Source organism: Bubalus kerabau, chromosome 4, assembly GCF_029407905.1.
Source record: "Bubalus kerabau isolate K-KA32 ecotype Philippines breed swamp buffalo chromosome 4, PCC_UOA_SB_1v2, whole genome shotgun sequence".
Lineage (NCBI taxonomy): Eukaryota > Metazoa > Chordata > Mammalia > Artiodactyla > Bovidae > Bubalus > Bubalus kerabau.
The window spans coordinates 132,641,085-132,666,485 of NC_073627.1; the positions used below are offsets into that span (position 1 = coordinate 132,641,085).

The window sequence follows — 25,401 nt, forward strand, 5'->3', positions numbered from 1 at the left end:
ATTTTCTAAGCAAGAATACTGAAGTGGGTTAATATTTCCTACTCTGGGGTATATTCCCGACTCAGGGATAGAGCCTGTGTCTCCTGCTTTGGCAGTCAGATTCTTTACCATTGTACCACCTGGGAAGCCCAAGGACACCTTTTAGGCAGTTCCATTGTGGCCCTGTAAGTGAGATCCCTGCCCTGGGAAGAGACTTGGGAAAGCAGCTCTGTGAGCCAGGAGCCCATAGGTACCCCAGTGCATTTAGCTATGGTAGAGGAAAAGGACTGCTGGGAGCCAGCACATCTGAGTTAGCTTCTTCCTTTGAACTAATTTATGTGGTGATTCCAAATAACAAATGACTCAGATTTTAAATGTCAGGCTAATGTAGTTTGACAAGACAGTTGTCACTTCTAAGAACCAACTTCTTTTTCCCCTGCACCTCACTTACTGATTCTTAGACATTTATTTCTGAGAACTAAAATTTGTTCCAAATTGGGAAAGGAGTTCGTCAAGGCTGTATATTGTCACCCTGCTTATTTAACTTATATGCAGAGTACATCATGGGAAATGCTGGACTGGATGAAGCACAAGCTGGAATCAAGATTGCTGGGAGAAATATCAATGACCTCAGATACACAGATGATACCAGCCTTATGGCAGAAAGTGAAGAAGAACTAAATAGCCTGTTGATGAGTGAAAGAAGAGAGTGAAAAAGCTGGTTTAAAACTCAACATTCAAAAACAAAAAACATGGCATCCGGTTCCATTACTCCATGGCAAATAGATGGAGAAACAATGGAAACAGTGACAGACTTCATATTCTTGGGCTCCAAAATTATTGCAGATGGTGACTGTAGCCATGAAATTAAAAGATGCTTGCTCCTTGGAAGTAAAGCTATGACCAACCTGCTGCTGCTGCTGCTAAGTCGCTTCAGTCATGCCCGACTCTGTGCGACCCCATAGACGGCAGCCCACTAGGCTCCTCTGTCCCTGGGATTCTCCAGGCAAGAATACTGGAGTGGGTTGCCATTTCCTTCTTCAGTGCATGAAAGAGAAAAGTGAAAGTGAAGTCACTCAGTTGTGCCCGACTCTTAGCGACCCCATGGACTGGAACCTACCAAGCTCCTCTGTTCATGGGATTTTCCGGGCAAGAGTACTGGAGTGGGGTGCCATTGCCTTCTCTGATGACCAGCCTAGACAGCATATTAAAAAGCAGAGATATTACTTTGCTGACAAAGGTCTGTATAGTCAAACCTGTGGTTTTTCCAGCAGTCATGTATGGATGTGAGAGTTGGTCTGTAAAGAAAGCTGAGCACCCAAGAATTGATGTTTTTGAACTGTGGTGTTGGAAAAGACTCTTGAGAGTCCCTTGGACTGCAAGGAGAGCCAACCAGCCCCTGAATATTCATTCAAAGGACTGATGCTGAAGCTGAAACGCCAATACTTTGGCCACCTGATGTGAGGAACTGACTCCTTGGAAAAGACCCTGATTATGGGCAAGATTAAAGACAGGAGGAGAAGGGTTGACAGAGGATGAGATGGTTGGTTGGCATTACCAACTCGATGGACATGAGTTTGAGCAAGCTCCCAGAGATGGTGATGGACAGGGAAGGCTGATGTGCTTTAGTCCACGGTGTCGCAAACAGTTGGACACCACTGAGCGACTGAACTAACTGACTGACTGAAAACTCTTTTTATTTTTATTTTATTTTTTTTTTAGTTCTACCAGTTTATTGCTACCAACCCGTGACCATCCACCCTCATGCACACATGCTCAGTCATGTAACCCCATGGACTGCAGCAAGCCAGGCTCCTCTGTCCATGGACTTTTCCAGGCAAGAATACTGGAGTGGGTTGCCATTTCCTTCTCCATGAAAACTCTTTTTAAAACACTAGATAGAAACCAGTTTTCTGATAGACCACAGGTTAGTGTTTTCTCACACAAGTATAATATCAATTAAAATCACAAAGTTGTATCATACAATTTTAATTACAAAGGCAATCCTTTAATATTGTTAGCTGTGTTAAAAGGTACCTTTTTAAAAACAGTTATTGCAGAATACTGGTTATATTCTGTATGACTGTAAGTGGAGTATAGCCATTAAAATTGTGTAAAAAAGTGATACTCTTACAAAAAGAAAGGCAGATCATGATTCTCATATAAATACAAAATAAACATGCGTTAAGATTTTATTTAGCACAGGGGAGCAAGTGTTACAAGTAGTTAAAAGAAAAATTCAAACACATATATTTGTAGGCCATCAGGAATGCTAAAATGATGTACAAAATAGCTGCAAAGTTGCTCAATATCCACATGATAATATTCAATCACATTTCTAGGGACCAATTTGTTTTTCTAAGGATAAGAAAACTTGCTTTCCTATAAAAATTCTACAACTTGCAGAGCTGTAAAATAGATCTGACAGTGAAAGATGAAGATAACCCAAAATGTGCTAGACAGGACACCCAGTAATCTTTTTACTTCAAGGACTTGCTCAATTTTTCCTGATAGTTGCTATAAGGCACTACTACATCATGGAATAATTATTCTTTGAACCATTCATAGATCAGCTCTTGGCTTTGTCTGATGCAGATCTTTGTTCAAAAAGAGGCAAAACAATTTTGGAAATAAAACACCTTACTCCAGAAATCCTTTCAACTCAACAGGCAAGGACAGTTTTTCTATTTTTTTCTTAATTTATTTGTATTTATAACAATTTAAAAGATTGTGTTACCACTTAACACTAAAGAAGCTATAAAAATGTTCCTTCACTTTCATTACTGGGTAGCAGTGAGGGCCCTGGCCCTGGAACCAGACTCATGCAGCTATGTCTAGCTGTGTGATTGTAGTTAAATCATTTCCCTTCTCAGAATCTCAGTAGTTAAATCACTTCCCTTCTCAGAATCTCAGTTTTCCCATCTGTAAAGTGGGCATAAGAACAGGACTACTTCATAGAAGTGTTATGAATGTGAAATAGTCAATATGCCTGTATGGGAATAGGTCTAAAATTATTATTATCAACTGAATGTAAAACTAAGAGGATTTTGCATGGTCTTACCACAGTTCCCCTCCATACTCTGCTCCTGTGGACAAAGTTCCCAAGTCAAAATCCCTCCTTACCTAACTGACCAGGTATGGTGCCTGCTTGGCCCTGAGGCCCAGGCTTCAGTTCCTTGCTAGCTCATAGGATTATTCCAACTAGCTAGTGACATCCTCCTATAGGAACTGGGGACAACCCACCCTCTTGATACTACAAAGCTTACCACCCACAGCCTGGCTATTCACTCTGTTATAGGGAAAAACTGACTCCTTGCTATATCTGTTTCTTTTACTTAAACCTTTGCTTTCCATTGCTTTTTTTCACTAAAAGGATATTGTTTATACAGAATGGCCTGCCTCTAGGAACCCTGTCCCTCTGCCTGAATATTAAACCAAAGTGCTTTTGCTCAAGACCCTATTCACCTGTCAATGGCAGGAAGGAAGAAATTTATACATCCCCTCCCCAAGGCCCACCATTCTAGAAGATATTTGCAAGATTACTGGGCATTTTATTTTGCTTTCTCAGCTCCCCACATCTCTATTCCATTAAAGAACCTGGTATCTAGACCTCAATAAGATGGCTATCTTGAGATATTATTCTGCCACCTTCTTAGCTGGATTTCCACATAAAGTCATATTCCTTGCCTCCATACCTGGTCTCTCAGAATTACTGGCCTGTCCTGTGGCAAGCAGAGCAAGCTTGGACATGTTCCCAGGTGCATTTCCCACATGGTCCTGAATGGCGTGGCATGTGCAGTGTCCTCCTCTCAAGGCTGTGCATCTGTGACTAATAAAATGCTGTCAACTGTATCTGTCCACTGTCCTGTGTTTAGCATCCTCATAACCCTGCGACAGAAAACCCTCCCTCCCCAAAGGTGCGAAGAGATAATTAAAACAGCATGGGACATGACAATGCTCAATAAATGATCATTATACGAGTATCTAGAAAAGTCATCATCCTTGGTGCTGTACAATGTAGATTTTAGCCTTAATAATTAGCTCATTAACAGTAAACAAGTTCACTTTGAAATAAGAGTAGGATGACACTTCAATATTTTAATCTTCACTCCAGCTGACTGCTGCCAAATGATTTTGATTTCTGAGCTGGAGAAAGACTGGATTTCATGGGCAATCTTCCGATATTTAAATTTGGGCAGCAAACTTAAAAATGATTAAGTTTTTAATCATAGGGCAAAGAAAACATGCTTGGAGGCTCTTAGGGCCTGGAAATGTCCTGTTACAAGGGCAAAAACAAATTTTTAAAAAATTAGTTGTTCTTGGTACAAAAAAAGGGAAAATCAATCCCCCTACCCCCACTATTTTAGAGCATTTACTTTAGAAAACTTCTAATTGTAAATTCTTTCTCTGTCCTTCTGAGATGTATGTAAACCCTTTTAAAACGTCATCAAGCCTCTTGCTGCTTTTACACTCCAAGAGCTTTTCTCAATGACCCAGAAGCCAGCTCTTTGAAATGTAATTATAAAGGAAGATTATGCCCCTAGATCCCAGTCTCAGCAGGAGGGCAAGAACCTAACTGCCTGGCTGCAAGTTTTAAACTATTTCTTATCATAAAGACGTGAAAAGTTTATTTTTCCTTTGGATAAAGGCAATTAGCTAACACAGATGGCCACCCCAATTATCAAGTGAATTTAGGATGAACTATGTGTGACAAATGGTGCTGTCCAGCCCAATAACTCGAGGGCGAATTATCATCTATCTTGAGATCATGTACATAATGGGTCTTTGCTGCCCAGTTGTATGAAAGGGTTAGATTTTCTTTCATTTCTTCAGTGTCCAATGTTGTTAGCAAACTGCCTGTGATGTGTGGTTCAATGCTTATTCAATAATACGACTGTTTTCTTTTGCTTTTGATTTTGTGCTGAGGTTTTGTAGGATGACAAAAGATTGTGTTTCTAATGTTTCTCCCACAGTGCCTCCTCCCTGTACAATTTTCAATAATGGCAGCAAGCAGGATTTTCCAGTGTAAAGCAAATGCCTCCCCATTGTGGTCTGTATCAATCAAGTGGTCTGTATCACTTGATTGCTTACTTTTCGTAGCACTGGCTGTAAAATGATACATCCCACTGAGATCTGTACACTTATGCCTTTGACATTATTTACTTGTTTTTTGTTTTGCATCTTTGAGCTGTTCCTTAAGCCTGATGTCACTGTAGATGGGCCAGTTGAGGAGAAGACACAGCTTGCAAGCGTGCTGTCCTTCTGACCCGTAAGTGATTCTCACACATTCAGTCTTAGACAGAAATCATTGTTAAAGACATGCATCAATTCATATACATTAACGTATGTAAAATAGGCAGCCAGTGGGAGTTTGCCAGGAGCTTAAACCCAGTTCTCTATGACTACTTAGAAGGGTGGGATGAGGTAGGAGGTGGGAGGGAGGTTCGGGAGGGTGGGGACATATGTACACCTGTGACAGGTTTATGTTGATGTATGGCAGAAACCAACACAATATTGTAAAGCAATTATCCTCCAATTATAAATAAATAAATTTAAAAAATCCATGCAGAACATCTCCTCACTGACCCTCTACTCTCTTCTAACAAGCCAGGGAATCCCTTAGCCAGTTATTCCCTCTGGACGTGGGGGTGGTGTAGGAGTTGGAGAGGGAGGTTTTCTCCTCTCTTCATGAATTTACTCTCTTCCCGGATGCCAATATTTAACCTTAATATTTTCAAGATCCTCCCCTGACTGGATGGTTTCATGTTCCGAAAGATCTGAAGTCTCTTCTTTTAAATATGTCAACATCTATCACAGAGTTTAAAACTAGGTGATCAAGCAACTGCATGTCCTGACTTTATCAGTCAGTTCTCAGTTGAAGCAATCTGCCTTCCACAGCAGGGAGAGCCACAGCTTTGTAGCATTGCCCACATTTATCCCCACATCTCTTTCTTCAATTAAAAACACTAAGCTTACTTCTTTCCCCATTCTCACCCCCCAATGATTCTTTTTATTATTAAACATCAGATTCATAGATATTGTTTTCTTATTTTCTCCATTCATTCCCCAAAATAAATGTTTGCTCTTGAGGCCAGAAAAAAGTCTTAGATATTCATATTTTCTAGATTCCATAATACCATCAAATAGAAGATACAGCATAGAATATAAAATTGTTGAGTAAAAATTTAAAAATATATATATTGTTTCCAGAAGGGGCCCTCCTTCCAGGGCCTGAGAGCAGGCTCTTGTTTGATACTTGGAAATGAGCTGCCCAAAGAGACACACATACTGACAAAGCAAAAGACTTTATGGGAAAGGGGTTCCTGGGTGGAGAAAAGCAGGTTAAGGGGACCCAGGAGAACTGCTCTGTCATGTGGCTCACAGTTCTAGGTTTTATGGGAGTGTGGGCTTAGTTTCCGTGTTGTCTCTGGCATTCATTTTGCTTGTACCCATATTCTGTCTCATTCAGTGCCCTTTCTGGTGGCATGTGCATCTCTCAGCAAAGATTGATTCCAGTGCAAAGGTTTCTGGGAGGTTGGCAGGACATATTACAGGCTGGTGTCTCCTCCTTCCTTTTGGCCCCTCCTGAATTCTTCTGGCTAGTGGTAGCTTATTAGTTCTGTGAGCCTTATCAGGACCTCCTGCTGTGAGATAACTTATGCAAGCGGTTATTATCTTGCCTGGCCATGGTAGGCAGTTTAGGCCAGTGGTTCCCCAACATTACCACTTTGAAAAGTAAGCATTATTTGAAAAATGAATCCCATTTTCTGAAAGAGTAAGTGATAAATTTGTAGAAAATACAGTATTTTCTTTTACCCACATATCAGTTAGACAAAAATCTATAATAGATATATTTCAAGCCAGTCCTCATATAACTTCTCCACCTCTTCATCCTGTCTGTCCCCTGGGTTGTGGCCATTGGAAGGCAGGAACAATTCCTCATTCCACCCTGTTTACTACATACCCAGACAATGCAGGACTGTGGTTTCAACTCAGCTGGTCTGCTATAGAGTGAATCATTGGCATTTTAAATATTCTTCTGGCTGTGGGCAGATGTGCAGGACAGAATAGACAGTGAGAAGGGTTGGCCCTGAAGGCTAGCTTTGCCTGTTTTCTTCTTCCCCTTTGCAGACTAAAATCTGTTGCCTGCCATTTCATTACTCAAGGCAGATTCATTTCGATGTTTGGCAAAACTAATACAATATTGTGAAGTTTAAAAATAAAATAAAATAAAATAAAAAAAAGAATGAATACCACAAAAAGGAACAAATCTGGGTCATTTGTAGAGATGTGGATGGACCCAGAGACTGTCATACAGAGTGAAATAAGTCAGAAAGAGAAAAACCAGTATCATATATTAGTGCCTATAGGTGGAATCTAGAAAAAAGGTACAGATGAACCTATTTCCAGGGCAGGAATAGAGACACAGACATAGAGAACAGACATGTGGACACAGAGGGGACAGGGGATGAATTAAGAGAATGAAATTGACATATATATACACTGCTATGTGTGAAATAGCTAGTGGGAACCTGTTGTATAGCACAGGGAGCTCAATTCAGTGCTCTGTGGTGACCTAGAGGGGCTGGATTGAAGGTGGGTAGGAGGGAGGTCCAAGAGGGAGGGTATAGTGTATATATATATATAAACTGATTTACTTTGTTGTACAGAGGAAAACAACACAACATTGTAAAACACCTATGCTGCAGTAAAAAATTTTTTTAAAAAATGAATGTTGCCCACCACAAAACATCAGCCACTGCAGTTCCCCTCTGTCAGTGCCCCCTGAGGGAAATTCAGGTTAGAGAGCTAAGATGCATGTCAAAGGAGTAGTTTCAATGAGACCAGACTCTTGCGTCTTGCATACATAGAAAAGAACTAAAATCATCAACTTGAGCTTTCTGTTTTTTTCTGATTAGCTTTAATCTTTTGACGTTTGATTGCATTATTTCAGTAATGTGCTAAGTCACTTCAGTTGTGTCTGACTCTTTGCTACCCTATGGAATATAGCCTGCCAGCGGCTCCTCTATCTGTGGGATTATCCAGGCAAGAATATTAGACTGGATTGCCATTTCCTCCTCCAGGAGATCTTCCCAACTAGGGATCGAACGCATGTCTCTTGTGTCTCCTGCATATGCAGGCATGTTCTTTACCACGTGCGCCCAAAACCCCCATATATCTTGGCTCCCACCCTTACCTCGGGGGAGCAGTTCCTCAGGGTTATTTGACAGGCTGATTCTCAGGTCATGTCCTCAGTAAGGTCCAGGATAAAACATAATTCACAACTTTTAGGTTGTGTGTTTTCCCTCAATCAATACTTCTAAAGCTGTGAGTGCAATTTTTTTTCTTTGATTTCTAAGTCAATTAGAAAATTAGTGCATTTTCAAAAAAGTGCTAAAGAAAATTCAGTGATCAGAGCATTAGGTTAATGTTTTTACACACAAATGGGCCTTCTTGCCTCTGGTTCCAGTGACTTCCACGGAAACTTATGTTGTGTTCTTTACATTTGGATCACAGCTGCACTTACCATGATCACCCAGGGTATACATACTAAGGCTGTTGTATAAACCACTGTTGCACTTTTTCTATTTAAATTGCAAAGCCCTTTCTCCACCAAAGGTGCTTAAGATGGACAGGTGGGCATATGAACAGTAGAAGCTGTGTTTTGGTCTCTCTACACTTTTGGTCTCTCTGCCCTATAAGTAGGTGTTGACCATGACTCCTCCCCGCACCATTCTACCACTTCACATCACTTTCCTTCCTTTCCCCCATCCCATTCTCTCCTTATTTTTCTTTCAATATTCTCGTATCCTCCTTTCCTAATTTCTCTGTCTCTCTCTGTCTCTCTCTCTTTTTTTTTGTAAAGTACTAAGCACTTCACTAACTACAAGGAAGAAGGTAGCATTCCTTTGTCATTCAGTAATCTTCACTCCATTCAAAATGCTTCTGAATATACACACCTCATAGTACTGATAAAACAATGATTCTACTCCATCTCTGGTCTCCATTCTATTTAATAAATTAGCTAATTTCTTTCCAAAATGTATTTATTTTTAATTAGAGGATAAGAGCTAATTTCATCTAATACAATATATGGGTTTTCATAAGTAAAATCCAGCAGAGACAGTAGCAGGCTCCATGGTGGTCTTTAAAACTGAGCATCATTTGTTTTATGTGGTCATTAATTATAACCTGGACCCCATATCATTCACTTAGCACCATCTTCTAGCTCTGTGGGTTCTCCAGGGAGGAAACTAAGAGTCACAATGAAGAAAGGGCCAATCTTCATTTCTCAAGCTGATGAGAGGCAAAACTAAGCTGTCCATGGTCTAGGGGCTCTAGCGCTTTGCGCTTGGCCATTTGCTTAGCTGATTTGAGAACAGCGTCAGATGTTCTAAGAGCCAGTGACCCAACCTGTGTGAGTATGTATACCAGTTGTCCTTCCCTTCAGTTTAGGCTCTACCTCTGAACACTGCTAAGCAGCATAAGTAGAATGCATCCCTAATACAGATTCATGGATGTCCAGCACAACACACACACACACACAGCACTTTCCACAAATTCTGTTGCTAATTATTTTTGAGTGCTAGTTCTGAAAATCAAACTGATATTTCCATATTTTTAAAAAATTGACCTCATTATTATTTACCAGAGAAGAGACCCATTAGGATCTATTGATTACAAGTATTATGTAGAAATATATAAAGAAAATAATTAAATCTTATCTACTCATTTAACCAAAGCATCTTCAAGAGGAACAGTAAAATAAATAATTGTACAGATATATTACTTAAAATATAGGCAAGAAACACAATTATTTCAGAAAATAGTTAACATTAACATCTTATAGTTGAGGTACAGAATATTTGAAAACATGTACATGCATTCAGAGTTTTGTAAGACCTTTAAGATGCCATCAGAATTGACAAAGATTGTATGATACAGCTGACTTTTAATGCAGTTTACTTTTTTTTCTTACAATAGAAGTTTTTTTCTTAAAACAAAACTGTATAAAATTCTCACTGAATAAATTGACCAGGGTAAATAAGTCAAAATCAAATTTAGTTCTACTTGATGAAAACAGACGTGATTAGGTTGAAGATAAAATAATTTTCTTCAATTACATATCTTTCCCTAAAACAATGATATTTTTCTAGAGTCACAATCAATGAGAAATTTTACATAATGCTTGGAAACATAATGATTTTTTTTCTCTTGAATAGTGTGTGATAATATAGTAGCCCTCTTAATTAACCAGGACATGAAAAATCAAGGCTATTAATCAACTCACCAACCTCAGTACAATGATATTTGCTATTACAGGAGACATGGCAAATGAAAACAATTAAATGATGTCAACATGTCAAGTGAATTTGAGGCCAGGCAGCATTTGTAAAATCTCAAACTTTTATCTATAACTCTTAAAATAGCTGTTCAGGAGTCTGGGAATCTGAAAGTCAGTCCATTGATCTGAGAGGAAGAAATCAGTCAGGTGAATAACAACTACCTATACTGCAAGGTTTTCATAACATCTTCATTTTTTGCATGAATGCATTTTTCTATTATTTTCCTCAGTCTCCATCTCTGACAAAGGTCTGAAAACTACATTTAACATTTTTCATTTCCAAGGATGACTTCACTTAATTCCCACTGAAGACGATCTTTTCTTACATGGACTCTCTCTTAGGGAGGTGATACTGATGGAGGTGGGCAGCTTCTCAGACAGCCTCCGATGATTCTGCCTCCTGGTCTACCCGCCCTGTGTAATACCCTCCCCTTCACTGTGGGCTGGACAAAGACAAAATGGCAAAAGTGATGAGGTGGCACTTCTGAGTTTAATTAAGCCAAACCTATAAGCGCATTCCCTGATCACTGCAGGGTGAATTGACCTAAACTTCCTGAGGCATAGGTTGTTACTAATTCCTGAGGCTCTGGGAGTTCTGCAGTGCACATTTAGGTGTTCTAAGTTTCCCCCTCTGCCAGTCTAGCATTGGCTTCTTTGAGTTTGTTTTCTAGCTTGTGTCACTGTTTTCTTTTCCATTTTACTATAGCTTCAAAAGTGCATGTCTTTCTTAAAATTCACTTACCAGCCTTTTGGAAAGATTTGGTGAAGAGTTAGAGGTAAACATTACATTCCACTGAACTCAACTTGAAGCCCTTGATATTTCCTTTTCTCCTTTCTTCCACCTGATATATAGATCACGGAACTCAGACCTACTCTTAGTAGAAACACAAGATCCAAAATACAGGCACTCTTTACTGGGATTCTATCAGGAAAGCAAAATGTCAAAGTAGTATATTTCTATATTTCTCATAGAATTTTATCACATTTCTTACGTCTAAGTTATCTGCTAAATTTTGCATTCATAATATGATACTTCTGACCTTATCCATATGTTTTTAGAGCCTCACATTATTCTTTATTCAACTCAGTTCTTTTAAAATGATATAGTCTCTTGAATTTGCAATTCAGATAAAATATGAACTTTACTTCTACTTCAGAAAACTTTCACTTATGCTATACCATTTCAATTTAAAGAAGAAATTCTATAACCATCAGTTTATTAAATAATTAATCGACTAAATAGAATAGTCTTTGGTTATCTTATTTAACTCTGCTAAGGCTCAAAATCTCTCAAAAATGTACATATTGATATTCGTTGAAAATGCTTGCAGAAGTTTTGGTTTGGTATTAATTCTAGTATCTTGTAACTATAACCCAAATGTATAAGGGGCAGGAAAAGTCTAAATACTGTGATTTTAGTCCTCTGTGGGTATGAATGACATAGCAGGGAGACATAGCAGGGAGAAGAGCATCCACCTGTATATCCTACAAATATTTGACTACCTTCCATTCTATATTATATTATATCACTTTATATGTAATATTATATGTAAAGTGATATAATATATATAATATATATATATTATATGTATAATATGAAAATATATTATATCACTTAAAGTTGTGGAGTAGATAAGTGCATATTATCTCTCAGTTATCATGTAAGCAGTAATCATGGTATATGTCTTCACATTAAGATAAAAAATCATCCTGTAGGTAAATTGTAAATTTTTAGGGAAGTCTATGTTCATTTCCCTGAATTTATCTGACAATATCTCTTTATGTTAGTTCCTTTTTCCTTACCTGGTTTTTCCCTCTCACTGGGAATATATATAAGATGATGTGGCATATTACTCTGGGCTACATACTGGCTGGTCAGCACCACTGGACACATAAAGACACATGACTGCTTTGCAGCTCTCCTTGCCAGTAGACACAGGGATCCATGGGATGCTGCTAAATAGCTCCTCTGTGCATTTAATTAAAATAAAAATGAAGCATCCTTTGTACTTCTTCAAAGAGAATTAAACCCCAGCAATGGTTCCTACATGAGAGATGTTATCCCTGTGGGAAAAAAATTCCTATACAGACCTATAAAGGGCCTCCTTCTTCCCTAAGAGTGTCTCATCACAGCCCAGCCCAGGCCTATTTTCAGCACTGATTTTTCTGGCTGTCTCTGAACACTTTGACACTTTCAGACTCTCTCATCCCTGGTCTTTAGAAACCCTTCTTCCTGGCTCCCCTCTTCCTTTGACTCTTGTTCAGTCTCCAGGAAGGCATAAATCAAATAAAAGCAAGATAAAATTATAATACTACTTTTAACATTTGTGTTTTTTAAATGTGTTGTTTATTTTAATGCTTTTCCCCCCATCTTATTTCTTTCTGGATTGAAGATCTGAGTATTCATTTTCATAAGAAAACATACAAGAGATATATTAGCCTGATTTTTCCTATGTTTATTAGTTGTTTATACCTACTTAATTCCAAATGAGATCTAAGATGACTTTACAATAAAAGCACAAATATAATTGAACCAATAAAAAATGATTGAAATAATAGAAATCCATTAATAAAAAAGAGAAGATAAAAGTACAATTGGTATGCCTAGAAAGAAGAGAAATAGAATTATACTAAGTGTTCAAGTAAAGCCACAAAAGGTAGAAAAAGATTATAAGACAAAAACAGGAGCAAAGATTGAGAGCAAAAAATAGAAAATAATAACAAGCATGGTAGATATTAACCCAACTATATCAATAGTCATTTTCAACATAAGTGGTCTAAATATACTAATTGAAAGTCACAGACTGTCAGAGTGGATCAAAAACCAATATCCAGCTCTATAATGTCTACAAAAATCCCACTTTAAATATAAAGGTACATGTAAATTGAAAACAAAGGGATGAAGACGAGCATACCACATTAATACTAATCAAAAGAAAGTGAGAGTAGCTATATTAATGCAGAGAGTGGCTTCCGAACAAAACTTATCAGGGATATAGCAAGTCATTACACAGTGATAAAGTGTGTCACTATATGTGAAGCAAAATCTGATAGAACTACAAGGAGAAATAGATAAATCCACTATTACATATGGAAACTTTAACACTTTAACTTTATTTGACTGCAAGGAGTTCAAACTGGCCAATCCTAAAGGAAATCAACCGTGAATATTCTTGGAAGACTTGTTATGGAAACTGAAACTCCAATACTTTGGCCACCTGATGCAAAGAGTCGACTCATTGGAAAAGACCCTGATGCTGGGAAAGATTGAAGGCAAAAGGAGAAGAGAGTGGCCGAGGATGAGATGGACAGATAGCATCACCAACTCAGTGGACATGATTTTGAGCAAACTCTGGGAAACAGTGGAGAACAGAGGAGCATGGCATGCTACAGTTCATGGGGTTGCAAAAGGTCAGACACGACTTAGTGACTGAACAACAGCAAAATTATAAACAGACAAATTCAGCATGCAGAAAATCAAGAAAGACATAGTTGAACTAACAACACCATCAAGCAACTAGATAAAATGGGCTTCTATAGAGTTCTTCATTCAGTGGCAACAGAATACATACTCTTCTCAAACTAGTAGGTAACATTCACCAAGATAGATAACATTCTGGGCCATAAGACATAATTTAGCATATCTTAAAAAGTGGAAGTCATACAATTTCTGCTCTCAGACCACAAAGGAATTAAACTAAAAATCAATAACAGAAATAGAGCCAAAAAAGTCCCAAATTGTGGAAAGTAAACAACATACTTCTAAATCACACACGCATTAAACAGGAAATCTCAAGAGAAATTAAAAGCTATTCTGAACAAAATGGAAACACTGAACTCTGTGGAATGTAGCAAAAGCAGTGCTTCAATGGAAATGTATAGCATTTAATGTACATATATAATTTATAGCATGAATACACATACCATGAAAAAAGAAAGATCTAAAATCAATAACTAAGTTTCCACCTTAGGAAAGCAGAAAAAGAAGAATAACTTAAATCCAAAGTCAGAAGGAGAAAAAAAATAGTGAAAATTAAAGTATAAATCAGTGAAAGTGAAAATTGAAAATCAATAGGAAAAAACCAGCAAAACAAAAACTGGCTCTTTGAAAAAATAAATACAATCTGTAAGCTGTTAGCAAGACTAACTGAATCACAAGGTGGAGTCAAGATTGCCAGGAGAAATATCAATAACCTCAGATATGCAGATGATACCACCCTAATGACAGAAAGTGAAGAGGAACTAAACAGCCTCTGGATGAAGGTGAGACAGGACAGTGACAAAGCTGGCTTAAAACATTCAAAAAACTAAGATCATGGCATCTGGTCCCATCATTTCATGGCAAATAGATGGGAAGCAATGGAAACAGTGACAGACTTTATCTTGGGGGGCTTCAAAATCACTGCAGATGGTGACTGCAGCCATGAAATTAAAAGATGCTTCCTCCTTGGAAGAAAAGCTATGACCAACCTAGATAGCATATTAAAAAGTAGAGAAATAGCTTTGTCAACAAAGTTCTGTATGGTTTTTCCAGTAGTCATGTACAATGTGAGAATTGGACCATAAAGAAGAATGAGTGCTGAAGAATTGATACTTTTGAACTGTAATGCTGGAGAAGACTTGAGAGTCCCTTGTACTGCAGAGATCATACAAGTCAACCCTAAAGGAAAGCGGCTCTGAATATTCATTGGAAGGACTGATGCTGAAGCTGAAGCTCCAATACTTTGGCCACCTGATTCAAAGAGTCAACTCTTTGGAAAACCCCTGATGTTGGGAAAGATTGCGGTCAGAAAGAGAAAGGGGCAGCAGAGGATGAGATTGCTGGATGGCATCACCAACTCAATAGATATGAGTTTGAGCAAACTACAGGAGATAATGAAGGACAGGGAAGCCTGGCATGCGCAATCTATAAAGTCGTAAAGTGTTGGACATAACAGCAACTCAACAGGACTTCCCTAGTGGCTCAGACGGTAGTGTCTTCCTACAATGAGGGAGACCTGGGTTCAGTCCCTGGGTCAGGAAGATCCCCTGGAGAAGGAAATGACAACCCACTCCAGGACTCTTGCTTGGAAAATCCCATGGATGGAGGAGCCTGGTAGGCTACAGTCCACAGGGTCACAAAGAGTAGGACGACTGAGCGACTTCATTTAGCAACTGAACAACAAAACTAAAAAAAAAGTAATACAAAGTTCTAAAAATAAGCTGTTAATGATTATGTCTATAAATTCAGTCTCCACTATTAACTCTATCAAAATACTATAAATTTTAAGAATTATGCATTTCCATTCCAGCTTACTTTAATTTAATAAATGACAATTTATTATTGGAGGGAAAAGAGAGAGTACCATTTTATGATAAACTTAGATTAGCTTATAAATAGTATATTTAAGAATAAAATGTTGAAAATTTTTTCTAATGTAAAAAGATTACTATGTGACACTATCTGTCTTTGATAAAAAGTTATAAAATCTTTAAAATATTTCAGAACACTTAAAGTTTTGGTGCTCAATCAGTGCCATAGAATTATGTTCATATATCTCATAATTGTCTAACTTCCTATAAAAAAGCCTGTTGTTTCTTCATTAATGCTGTCTGTAGATGAATTTTGTGGTTGTAAACATTTTATGGAGTAAAAATGATTTTAGAAAGCATTGTATTTTACAGCATGATAATTTATCATGCATAAAAACTGGATTTAGCTATAACTAAATACTTAACCAGAAATAAATTAGTCCCTTGTGATGTTTTCCTTAAAATATATGTCACTAATTTCCTAGTTTGGATAGTTCTTAAATGAATGATTTGTGGTTCCTTCAGTTTGTTGGGTTAAAATGTTTTACTGTTTTGCTTTTCTTTGAATGACAGTCAGCTTTATTTATCAGTCTCACACACACAAACATATCAGCTTGTGTTTTCTTTTTTGCTTTTTGCATCTCTCTCTTTACCTTTCATTTCCCTAAACTTTGCTTTACTTCTTTGCAAAAACATACAATTGCTGATGTTGATACTATCCTTTTCTTCCCATCTTGATTTAGCTTCTGAGCATTGGGAACTTTGTATGCTGTGAATATCTGTTAGATTCCTTTCAAAGATTAAAATGAGATGTATTTTTTGATGTTCACAGTGATTTTCTTTTTTAATTTTATATTAGACTATAGCTGATTTACAAGGTTTTGTTAGTGTCAAGTGTACAGCAAAATGATTCAGTTATACATACACCTATGTCTATTATTTTTCAAATTCTTATTCTACTTAGATTATTACAGAATACTGAGCAGTGTTCCCTGTGTTATACAATAGAACCTTGTTGGTTATCTATTTTAACTATAGTAGTTTTTATATGTCAATATATCCCAATTTATCCTTGTTTTAATAAGTAACTTTTTGAGCTTTCACTTTTTAAGATAAGAAATTTAATCAAATTGTTATCTTTATCTTCTAGATTCCAAATAAATCTTATGATTCTTTGAACAGTGGGCATAAAATTGTATAGACTCCTGGGCTTTATCTATCTCATTGGAGATTCTCATTCAGAAAGCTGGACCTGAGTCTGGGGAATCTTCAGTTGAGTTGACAAGTACAGTAAAGCAGACCCCCCAGAAGGAAAACTCTGGGGACACATGAAGGTTTGCCATCTCTTACAGAATGGGCTTGCCCATTCCTGTTAGATGACAGGTGGAAGCAGACAGTATATTCTTTGAGGATGAGTTGAAATTTGGGCAAAAAACTCCTCTGACCTCTTCAAACTTGCTCTCCCCATCTCCCTTCTTGATTGACGTCCTGGAGATGAGGCTCAAGTCACAGCCCGTGGTGCCCCCAGAGGTGCTGGCTGGTCCTAAGCCTTAAGCCTTATCTCAGTAACCTGGCTGGGCTGCCAAAATCTCCCCCTAAGACCACCACTTGGCTTTGTTAGCTCCTGTCCATACAGCTTCTAAGTGTACTTTGGCTTGGACTTCCAGTTGATTTATTAGTGAAACATTTACTAAGTTCAGCCAGTTTGGAACGTTCAACTATATTATTTATAAATTCTTGATTTACTCTAATTTTCTAAAACTTACATGAAAAGTTTGTCCAGGCCTTGTCACCTCTGCATAGAGTTGTCATTCTACTTGAATCATGCAAGAGATCTGTCTAATAACCATCTGGCTGTTTACTGTCAGTACTCACCCCTCAGCAGCTGTTAAGTAGGAGATTCACTTGTATTCATGTCATTCCAAAGCTCACTTTTATAAGGGAAGGGGCATTAGGAATGGGAGGTGTTTAGTTAAGTTGATGAAAGATGGACCCCATTACACTGCCATCTGTGTCACAGGGCTTAATGCAATTCTTCTGTGTTCATCTGTTGATTTACAGACATTAATATTGTTTGACAACTGCCTAGTGTCAGAAATAAATTATTGGCTCATCTTTTAACTTAAGTGCTATTGATTCAAACATGCAAACATATTTGTATATCTCTTATATGTTTAAAAAATTTACCACTTTAACTGAACATCTGCTTGGAAAACACTGGACAACATAGAATCAAGAGCTATAAAAATAACTCTTATAACTTTAATAAACTCTATCATTGAATCCATGTTGAATTTTATTCTACATGGTTGGTCCTAGAGCCCTGCAGATGCACAGAGGAGATGTGAGCTGCCAAAGTATGCAGTAAGAGTCAACAGTAAGCCAAGTTGTCACAAGCACCTCTTTTCAAGCCATGTGATTATCTAAATATTTGCAGCTAATATCACACTGTTAGAAATTACTCCCTGAACAGCAGTCACTTCGCTTCTAGAAGAGCAGCTTCCAGTAGAGGAATTTTTAAAAGCTCATCTGTGAAAAATAGATAAGAAAACTAGATAGACAAGAGAAAACTAGATAGAATATGTTAAACTTTGATAGAGACCCAGATAACACAAATGTAACTTTGCATTGTTCAAATTCCTTAACCATCACTTCAAGTATCAAAGTATCATCTGCTAATAAGTTGACCCAACTCTTAGGTGCGTATCTTGGTGGTTATCAGTTTCCTATGTTATAGGATTTTATGTAAATTGTACTTAATTCGATCATTAAGTCCCTTTTCAGTCTCTTCTTAGATCTCATGTTAATTTATTTCATTCGCCCATTGCTACCATTGAAAAGTAAATAGTCATTGTTGTTGTTATTTAGTTGCTACGTTGTGTCCAAATTTTTTTGCAACCCCATGGAGTGTAGCCTCCCAGGCTCCTCTATCCATGGGATTTTCCAGGCCAGAAAACTGTCTTTACTTTATCTCTAACCATACTGAAGCAGGAGATAGATGGACTGCTGGGGCAAATAGCTGGAGTTGTTCTCTGTGGACTGAAACTCCAAGACAAAAATAGCAGGACAGTTGAGGGAGAAGGCTGAGACCTTCCCAGATAGAATATAAGCGATCACATATTTCTCATTCTCAAAGTCAAGAGACGTCCCTGACTATACATGAGCAAAAAGGCTCCTTGGAGGTCCAAAAGGGAGTGATGTTCAGTGATGTTAAATACCCATAGGCCTCTTTGGTAGAATCCATCTTGGCTGAGAGATGCATAAGCACATGGGAGGACTCTGAGATAAACCAAATACAGACTCTGAACCAGGGAAATCATAATGATTGGCCAAAGGAAATCCGGGAGAAATGCCCCATAGAAGTGACTGAAACTACCACAAGGGCTCAGCTCTCTCTCTTTCTGTGTCTGCCTGTGTGTCTATCCACACATACTGTACTCTTCTTTCCTCCTAATAAACACTTTACTTATTTCACTACTTTTTGTCTTTGTGGGAATTCTTTTTTCTCTAAAGTTGAAGGGCGAGGGCCTTGTTACCACACTGGTCTAGTGGCTAAGATTTGATACCTTCAGCCCCATGACCCAACCTCAATCTCTGGCCAGGAACCAAAATCCTGCTTCAAGCCACTGTAGGCCAAGGCCGCCTGAGATTACTACTAACTGGATTCCTCAAGTCAATTGAACTCTCTCTCTCTTATTTTCTTCAGACTGAAGCCAGATTCTTTTCATGACACAAATCTAATAATTCTATCCTCCTACATATACACACACATTATTAAATCCCATTAGTTGTTTCTCATTGCTCTCAGGATAAATACCAACATCTTTTCACAGTCTCTAAGGCCCTGGATGTCCAGGACCATGCCTGGCTTTCCAACCTCATCCAGTGCTTCCCCTCCATCTCCTGCTCCCATAGCCAAAGGGCCTTCTCTCCAGTTGTTCACACCTTCTTCACCATGAGGCTTTGTGGATGGTGTTTCACCTGAAGACCATATCACCTGCACAGTTAATGCTCATTCCTGCTGATCATCCTGCTATTTTTGTCTTGGAGTTTCAGTCCAAGCTCTTTGGTGCTTGGAACCATACAGAGATTAGTACGGCCCCTGTGCAAGAATGGCATACAAATTCATGAAGCATTCCATTTTTTATCACAGATTAAAAGAACAAACTTATTGTTACCAGAGGGAAGGGTGTGGGGAAGAGAGATAGATTGGAACTGACATGTATACACTACAATATTTAAAATGGATGACCATCAAGGACCTACAATAGAGCGCAGGAAACTCTGCTCAACACTCTGTAATAACCTAACTGAGAAAAGACTTTGCAAAAGAAGAGATATATGTATATGTATAACTGAAAGGTTTTGCTGTACACCTGAAACTAATACAACACTGTAAAATAACTACAGTCCAAAATAAAATAAAAATTTTGGGGAAGTCTTTACTGGCTAGATTTGAGTTCCTCTGTAAAATCTGAGAGAATTGAATTTCTTTCCTTCAGACCATTTACTTTAGAATAAGATAACTTGCTCATAATTGTCTTTAATTATGTCCTCTTTACTATACTTTGTCTTCATTAAAAAGACTGATATATTTTCCTTCTCTATGTTTTCCATTTTTATTACAGGGATGCCAATAGAATGGGTACTCAAAAAATATATGTCTGTGTGTGTGTGTGTGTGTGTGTGTGTGTGTGTGTGTTCATGCGCGCACGCTCAGTTGCTCAGTTGTATCCAACTCTGCGACCCCATGGACTGTAGCCCTCCAGGCTCCTCTGTCCATGGGATTTCCCAGGCAAGAATACTGGAGTGGGTTGCCATTCCTTCTCCAGGGGATCTTCCTGACCCAGGGATTGAACCTGGGTCCCCTGCATTGCAGGCAGATTCTTTACCATATGAGCCACAAGGAATATATGTGTGTGTGTGTGTGTGTGTGTGTGTCTTTACTGAATTTGTTACAGTATTGGATTTGTTTTATGCTTTGATTTTTTTGGCCACAAAACATGTGGGATCTTAGCTCCCCAACCAGGGATCGAACCCACACTCTTGTGCATTGGGAGGCAGAGTCTTCAAACTATATTTTGAATGAATGAATAAAGGGATTGATATGTCTTAATATAATGTTATATACTATTATTGAAATACTACATTTAAAAATAACTTTCATACTTGGCATAAACCTAAAATTATACAACCAGTCTAACTGATAGTCTTAAACATGGAAAAAATCAAAGGGTATTTTTCCTGTGAAAACTACTTGAAGAAACTCTTGGAGAATAAATTAAAAGACACTTACTCCTTGGAAGGAAAGTTATGTCCAACCTAGATAGCATATTCAAAAGCAGAGACATTACTTTGTCAACAAAGGTCCGTCTAGTCAAGGCTATGGTTTTTCCAGTGGTCATGTATGGATGTGAGCGTTGGACTGTGAAGAAGGCTGAGCACTGAAGAATTGATGCTTTTGAACTGTGGTGTTGGAGAAGACTCTTGAGAGTCCCTTGGACTGCAAGGAGATCCAACCAGTCCATTCTGAAGGAGATCAACCCTGGGATTTCTTTGGAAGGAATGATACTAAAGCTGAAACTCCAGTACTTTGGCCACCTCATGCAAAGAGTTGACTCATTGGAAAAGACTCTGATGCTGGGAGGGATTGGGGGCAGGAGGAGAAGGGGACGACAGAGGATGAGATGGCTGGATGGCATCACTGATTTGATAGACATGAGTCTGAGTGAGCTCCAGGAGTTGGTGATGGACAGGGAGGCCTGGCATGCTGCGATTCATGGGGTTGCAAAGAGTTGGACATGACTGAGCGATTGAACTGAACTCAATTGAATCAAAACTTACTAGCAAAATAAAGCAAAAACATTGGCAATGGAATTTGTATATATTAATTTTGATACTAAAACAAATATGGAGACTCGAACCTGAACATAAGAAAAATGTTTTGACAATGTAGAATTGACATATTCAGTGAAAACTCAAAGGGAGAGGTGAAAGAATGTGAAAGGAAGAACAATTTTATTGATTCTCTCATCTGAGCAAGATGACCTGGGTAAGGGCAGAGGGATATAGTAATTTCAAAAGTCACTGGTAGATTCTATTTTTGAATCAGGAAAATGAAATTAAATAATTCCCCTCTCTTCACTATTATACTTCTGGAACTTCACTAATTTTTATTTGGTTCATCTCAATGGGCATTCTCAGTCTCTCTTAATGTCTCTTTCATGTACTTTTTTGATTCATAATGTCACTGTACTGTGTTCAGAAAGTAGCTCTCATTCCAGCCAAAGTAAGTAAAATTTCATTTCAGAACAAATTAGAAATTATACCATAAATTGCTTCTACTAATCTTCTGTTCATCTTGTAATTTGAGGTTTATCTGTTTATCTATATTTTTATTTTAATGTTATTTTGCACTTCCAAGATGTCCAGTTGGTAATTTTAATATTTTATAGCCCTATATTTATATAGAAGCATTATTATTTCCTCATTTGCTGACTAATTGTATTTATTTATATGGTTATTGAAACTAATGAAGGAAACTGTTTTATTAATGAGTTAATCTATGCAGATTATCAATGTAAGGTAATCTATGAATCAAAGCAGAAGTTCTTAGTTGAAAAGGCCATGCGATCTTAATTCATCTGGGAAATTTCACAACTTTTGAGGAAGGTGTTGGGATTCCACAGGACTTGGATTTGAGTATTTCATTAGATTTCATCAAACTCTCAAGAGAAAAGAGAAGGTCCAAACTAATAACTGCATTGCATTATGATTTAACTCATTATTCCAGGCTTTGCTTTTCATGTGGGTAAGTGATAACGGTGGCATTCACAAAAATGCCAGCCTTGTAGGAACAATACCTTATGCTAGACCTAAAAATAAAAGCCATTCTATTAGTTTTGAGCAACCTAAGAGCTACAGGTAGGCTCTTCATGAGGCTCTTGAGGTCTGCAGGTGAAGGATGTGTGAATCATCTATAATAATTTGATTTCTTGTCAGACAGTTGAAGACTCTGCCTTGTCAAGCTGCTGCACATTTAAAGAGAGAAGGTTTAAATTAATACACGTGAGCTTTAATTCCACATCTCCTGCAAGATACACCTCTCAGATTCCAAATATGATAAGAGTCTGAGCATATGGCTTGGTGTCAATAATTACCAAGAGTATCTTGAATAATAAACCTTTCTAAGCCAACCAATATGTCAGTCTTTTGACTGATATTATAATTTTTATCTATGTTGAGAAATGCATTCCTTTGAGGTCCATTGTCAATGGCACATATAGAAAGGATTAAAGGAATTATTTCTTCCCTGACTGAAGAATAATGCCCTGGCAGATACAGCCCCACATAGATCAGTGAAGTAAGAGCTCTGCAATGACCGTATTGAGTGTGAATAAGTGTTCTATTTTTTTTTTTCAAATGAAATATAGGCATTAATTCTTCAGGAATTGTCCTTGAAAAATAAATTTTAGTATATAAATATTCAAATTTATCTTTTGAGCTTCTTCATTATCCATTTAAGAATAATGATATCCATTCAATTTCAGTTGACTTGTAGAAAGTGGAAAGGAGGAAATTAAGGCTCATTTTCTCATATTTTAAGTTTCAGTTTTGTTGAGTGCAGATGGACTTCCCTGGTGGCTCAGATGGTAAAGTGTCTGCCTACAATGTGGGAGACCCAGGTTCAATTCCTGGTTAGGGAAGATCCTCTGGAGAAGGAAATGGCCACACACTCCCGTATTCTTGCCTGGAAAATCCCATGGACAGAGGAGCCTGGTAGGCTACAGTCGAGCGAATTCATTTTCTTTCACTTTCACTTTTGTTGAGTGCAGATATTTACTGAAAAAAAATGGATAAGTGTCACGGGTTATTATATTTCTATTTTGAACCTATGTAACAGGAAAGCTAAAAAAGCAAAGCCACCTATTTTGTGAAGCAGTAATGAACAAGGGGAATTTGAAATTAAACACATAATACATTTATATTATAACATCAAAAATGAAATACTTAGATATGAATCTAACAAAATATGTACAAGATCTATACTGGGGAAACTTTAAAATACAGATTAGTGAAAACAAAGGACTAAGTTAATGGAGAGATATTCCATGGATAGAAAAGCTCAATGTTGTCAAGATATCAGTTCTTCCAAACTTGATCTCTGGGCTCAGCAAAATTCTGGTCAAAATTCCAGCAATATGTTTAGTACACATTGATATGCTGATTCTCAAGTTTATATAGAAACCCAGAATAGCTAATACACTACTGAAGGAGGAGTACAGAGTACGAAAACAATACTAGATCTAAAACTTACTATAAAGCTACAGTAATGATAGTGTGATATTGATTAAAAAACAAAAGATTGATCAATTGATGAAGTAGAATAAAGAGCCCAAAGTATAATAGATCCACATAAATATAGTCAGCTAGGTCGATATAGGTTCATTGATTGTAGAAAATGTGCCACTTAGGAGTAGGCTGTTGATAGTGGAGGCTTTGCATTTGTGAGGATGAGGGTATATAAGAATTCTCTGTACTTTCTGCTCAATTTTCTGTGACTTGGAACTGCTCTAAAAATATTCCATTAAAAAAAAATCACATACATTTTTCTTTCATTACACAAGAATGATCACAAAAGAAAACATAAGAAATAGTAATTCATGAAATATATTACATTAGAGTAGTTTAAAGCTTTGCAACAATAAAAACAGAATTATAATCATGAATATTATTTTTAAAATAAAAATATTAGATAAATAAGAATTAGGTGGTGCTTAAATAAAAACAAGTCATTGAAAAAACAAGATGATAAGGTACATGGTTGTGCCTCATTTTACCTACTGGGTTTTCACCACCCTCAGATATAGCCTTCCATGACCCTGACTTACACAGAATCCACACATGGAGGGCAGTGGCCCATGGTTTAGCCTCCAGCACAATAACCTGCATCTGTGGAATCAGTAACCCGTAGACATTAACTCTGAAGAAATCACAGGAATTGGTTTCATGGATTTAAGAAGACATAAAATGGTTTATCTAATGTGTAACATGAACATGAAAATATTGTCAAGAATAAAAATTATTTGACATATGAAAAGATGCTCAACATCACTAATTATTCAGTTCAGTTCAGTCACTCAGTCATGTCCGACTCTTGGCAACCCCATGAATCGCAGCACGCCAGGCCTCCCTGTCCATCACCAACTCCCAGAGTTCACTCACACTCACATCCATCAAATCAGTGATGCCATCCAGCTATCTCATCCTCTGTCGTCCCCTTCTCCTCCTGCCCCCAATCCCTCCCAGCATCAGGGTCTTTTCCAATGAGTCAATTCTTCGCCAAAGTGGCCAAAGTATTGGAGTTTCAGCTTCAACCTCAGTCCTTCCAATGAACACCCAGGACTGATCTCCTTTAGGATGGACTGGTTGGATCTCCTTGCAGTCCAAGGGACTGTTGAGAGTCTTCTCCAACACCACAGTTCAAAAGCATCAATTTTTCGGTGCTCATCTTTCTTCACAGTCCAACTCTCATATCCATACATAACCACTGGAAAAACCATAGCCCTGACTAGATGGACCTTTGTTGGCAAAGTAATGTCTCTGCTCTTTAACATGCTGTCTAGGTTGGACATAACTTTCCTTCCAAGGAGTAAACGTCTTTTAATTTCATGGCTGCAATCACCATCTGTAGTGATTTTGGAGCCCCCAAAAATAAAGTCTGACACTGTTTCCCCATTTATTTCCCATGAAATGATGGGACCAGATGCCATGATTTTAGTTTT

At 37.8% G+C, this 25,401-nt stretch overlaps 2 non-coding genes across 2 annotated transcripts; both read left to right on the plus strand.

Annotated features, from left to right (window-relative positions):
- The first annotated feature begins 19,659 nt into the window (after positions 1-19,659).
- LOC129651894 (U6 spliceosomal RNA) lies at positions 19,660-19,763 on the plus strand. Its single transcript, XR_008714396.1, has one exon. It is a non-coding gene; the product is annotated as a U6 spliceosomal RNA (small nuclear RNA).
- A 3,487-nt stretch (positions 19,764-23,250) lies between these two features.
- TRNAC-ACA (transfer RNA cysteine (anticodon ACA)) lies at positions 23,251-23,322 on the plus strand. Its single transcript has one exon. It is a non-coding gene; the product is annotated as a tRNA-Cys (tRNA).
- Positions 23,323-25,401: the final 2,079 nt, after the last annotated feature.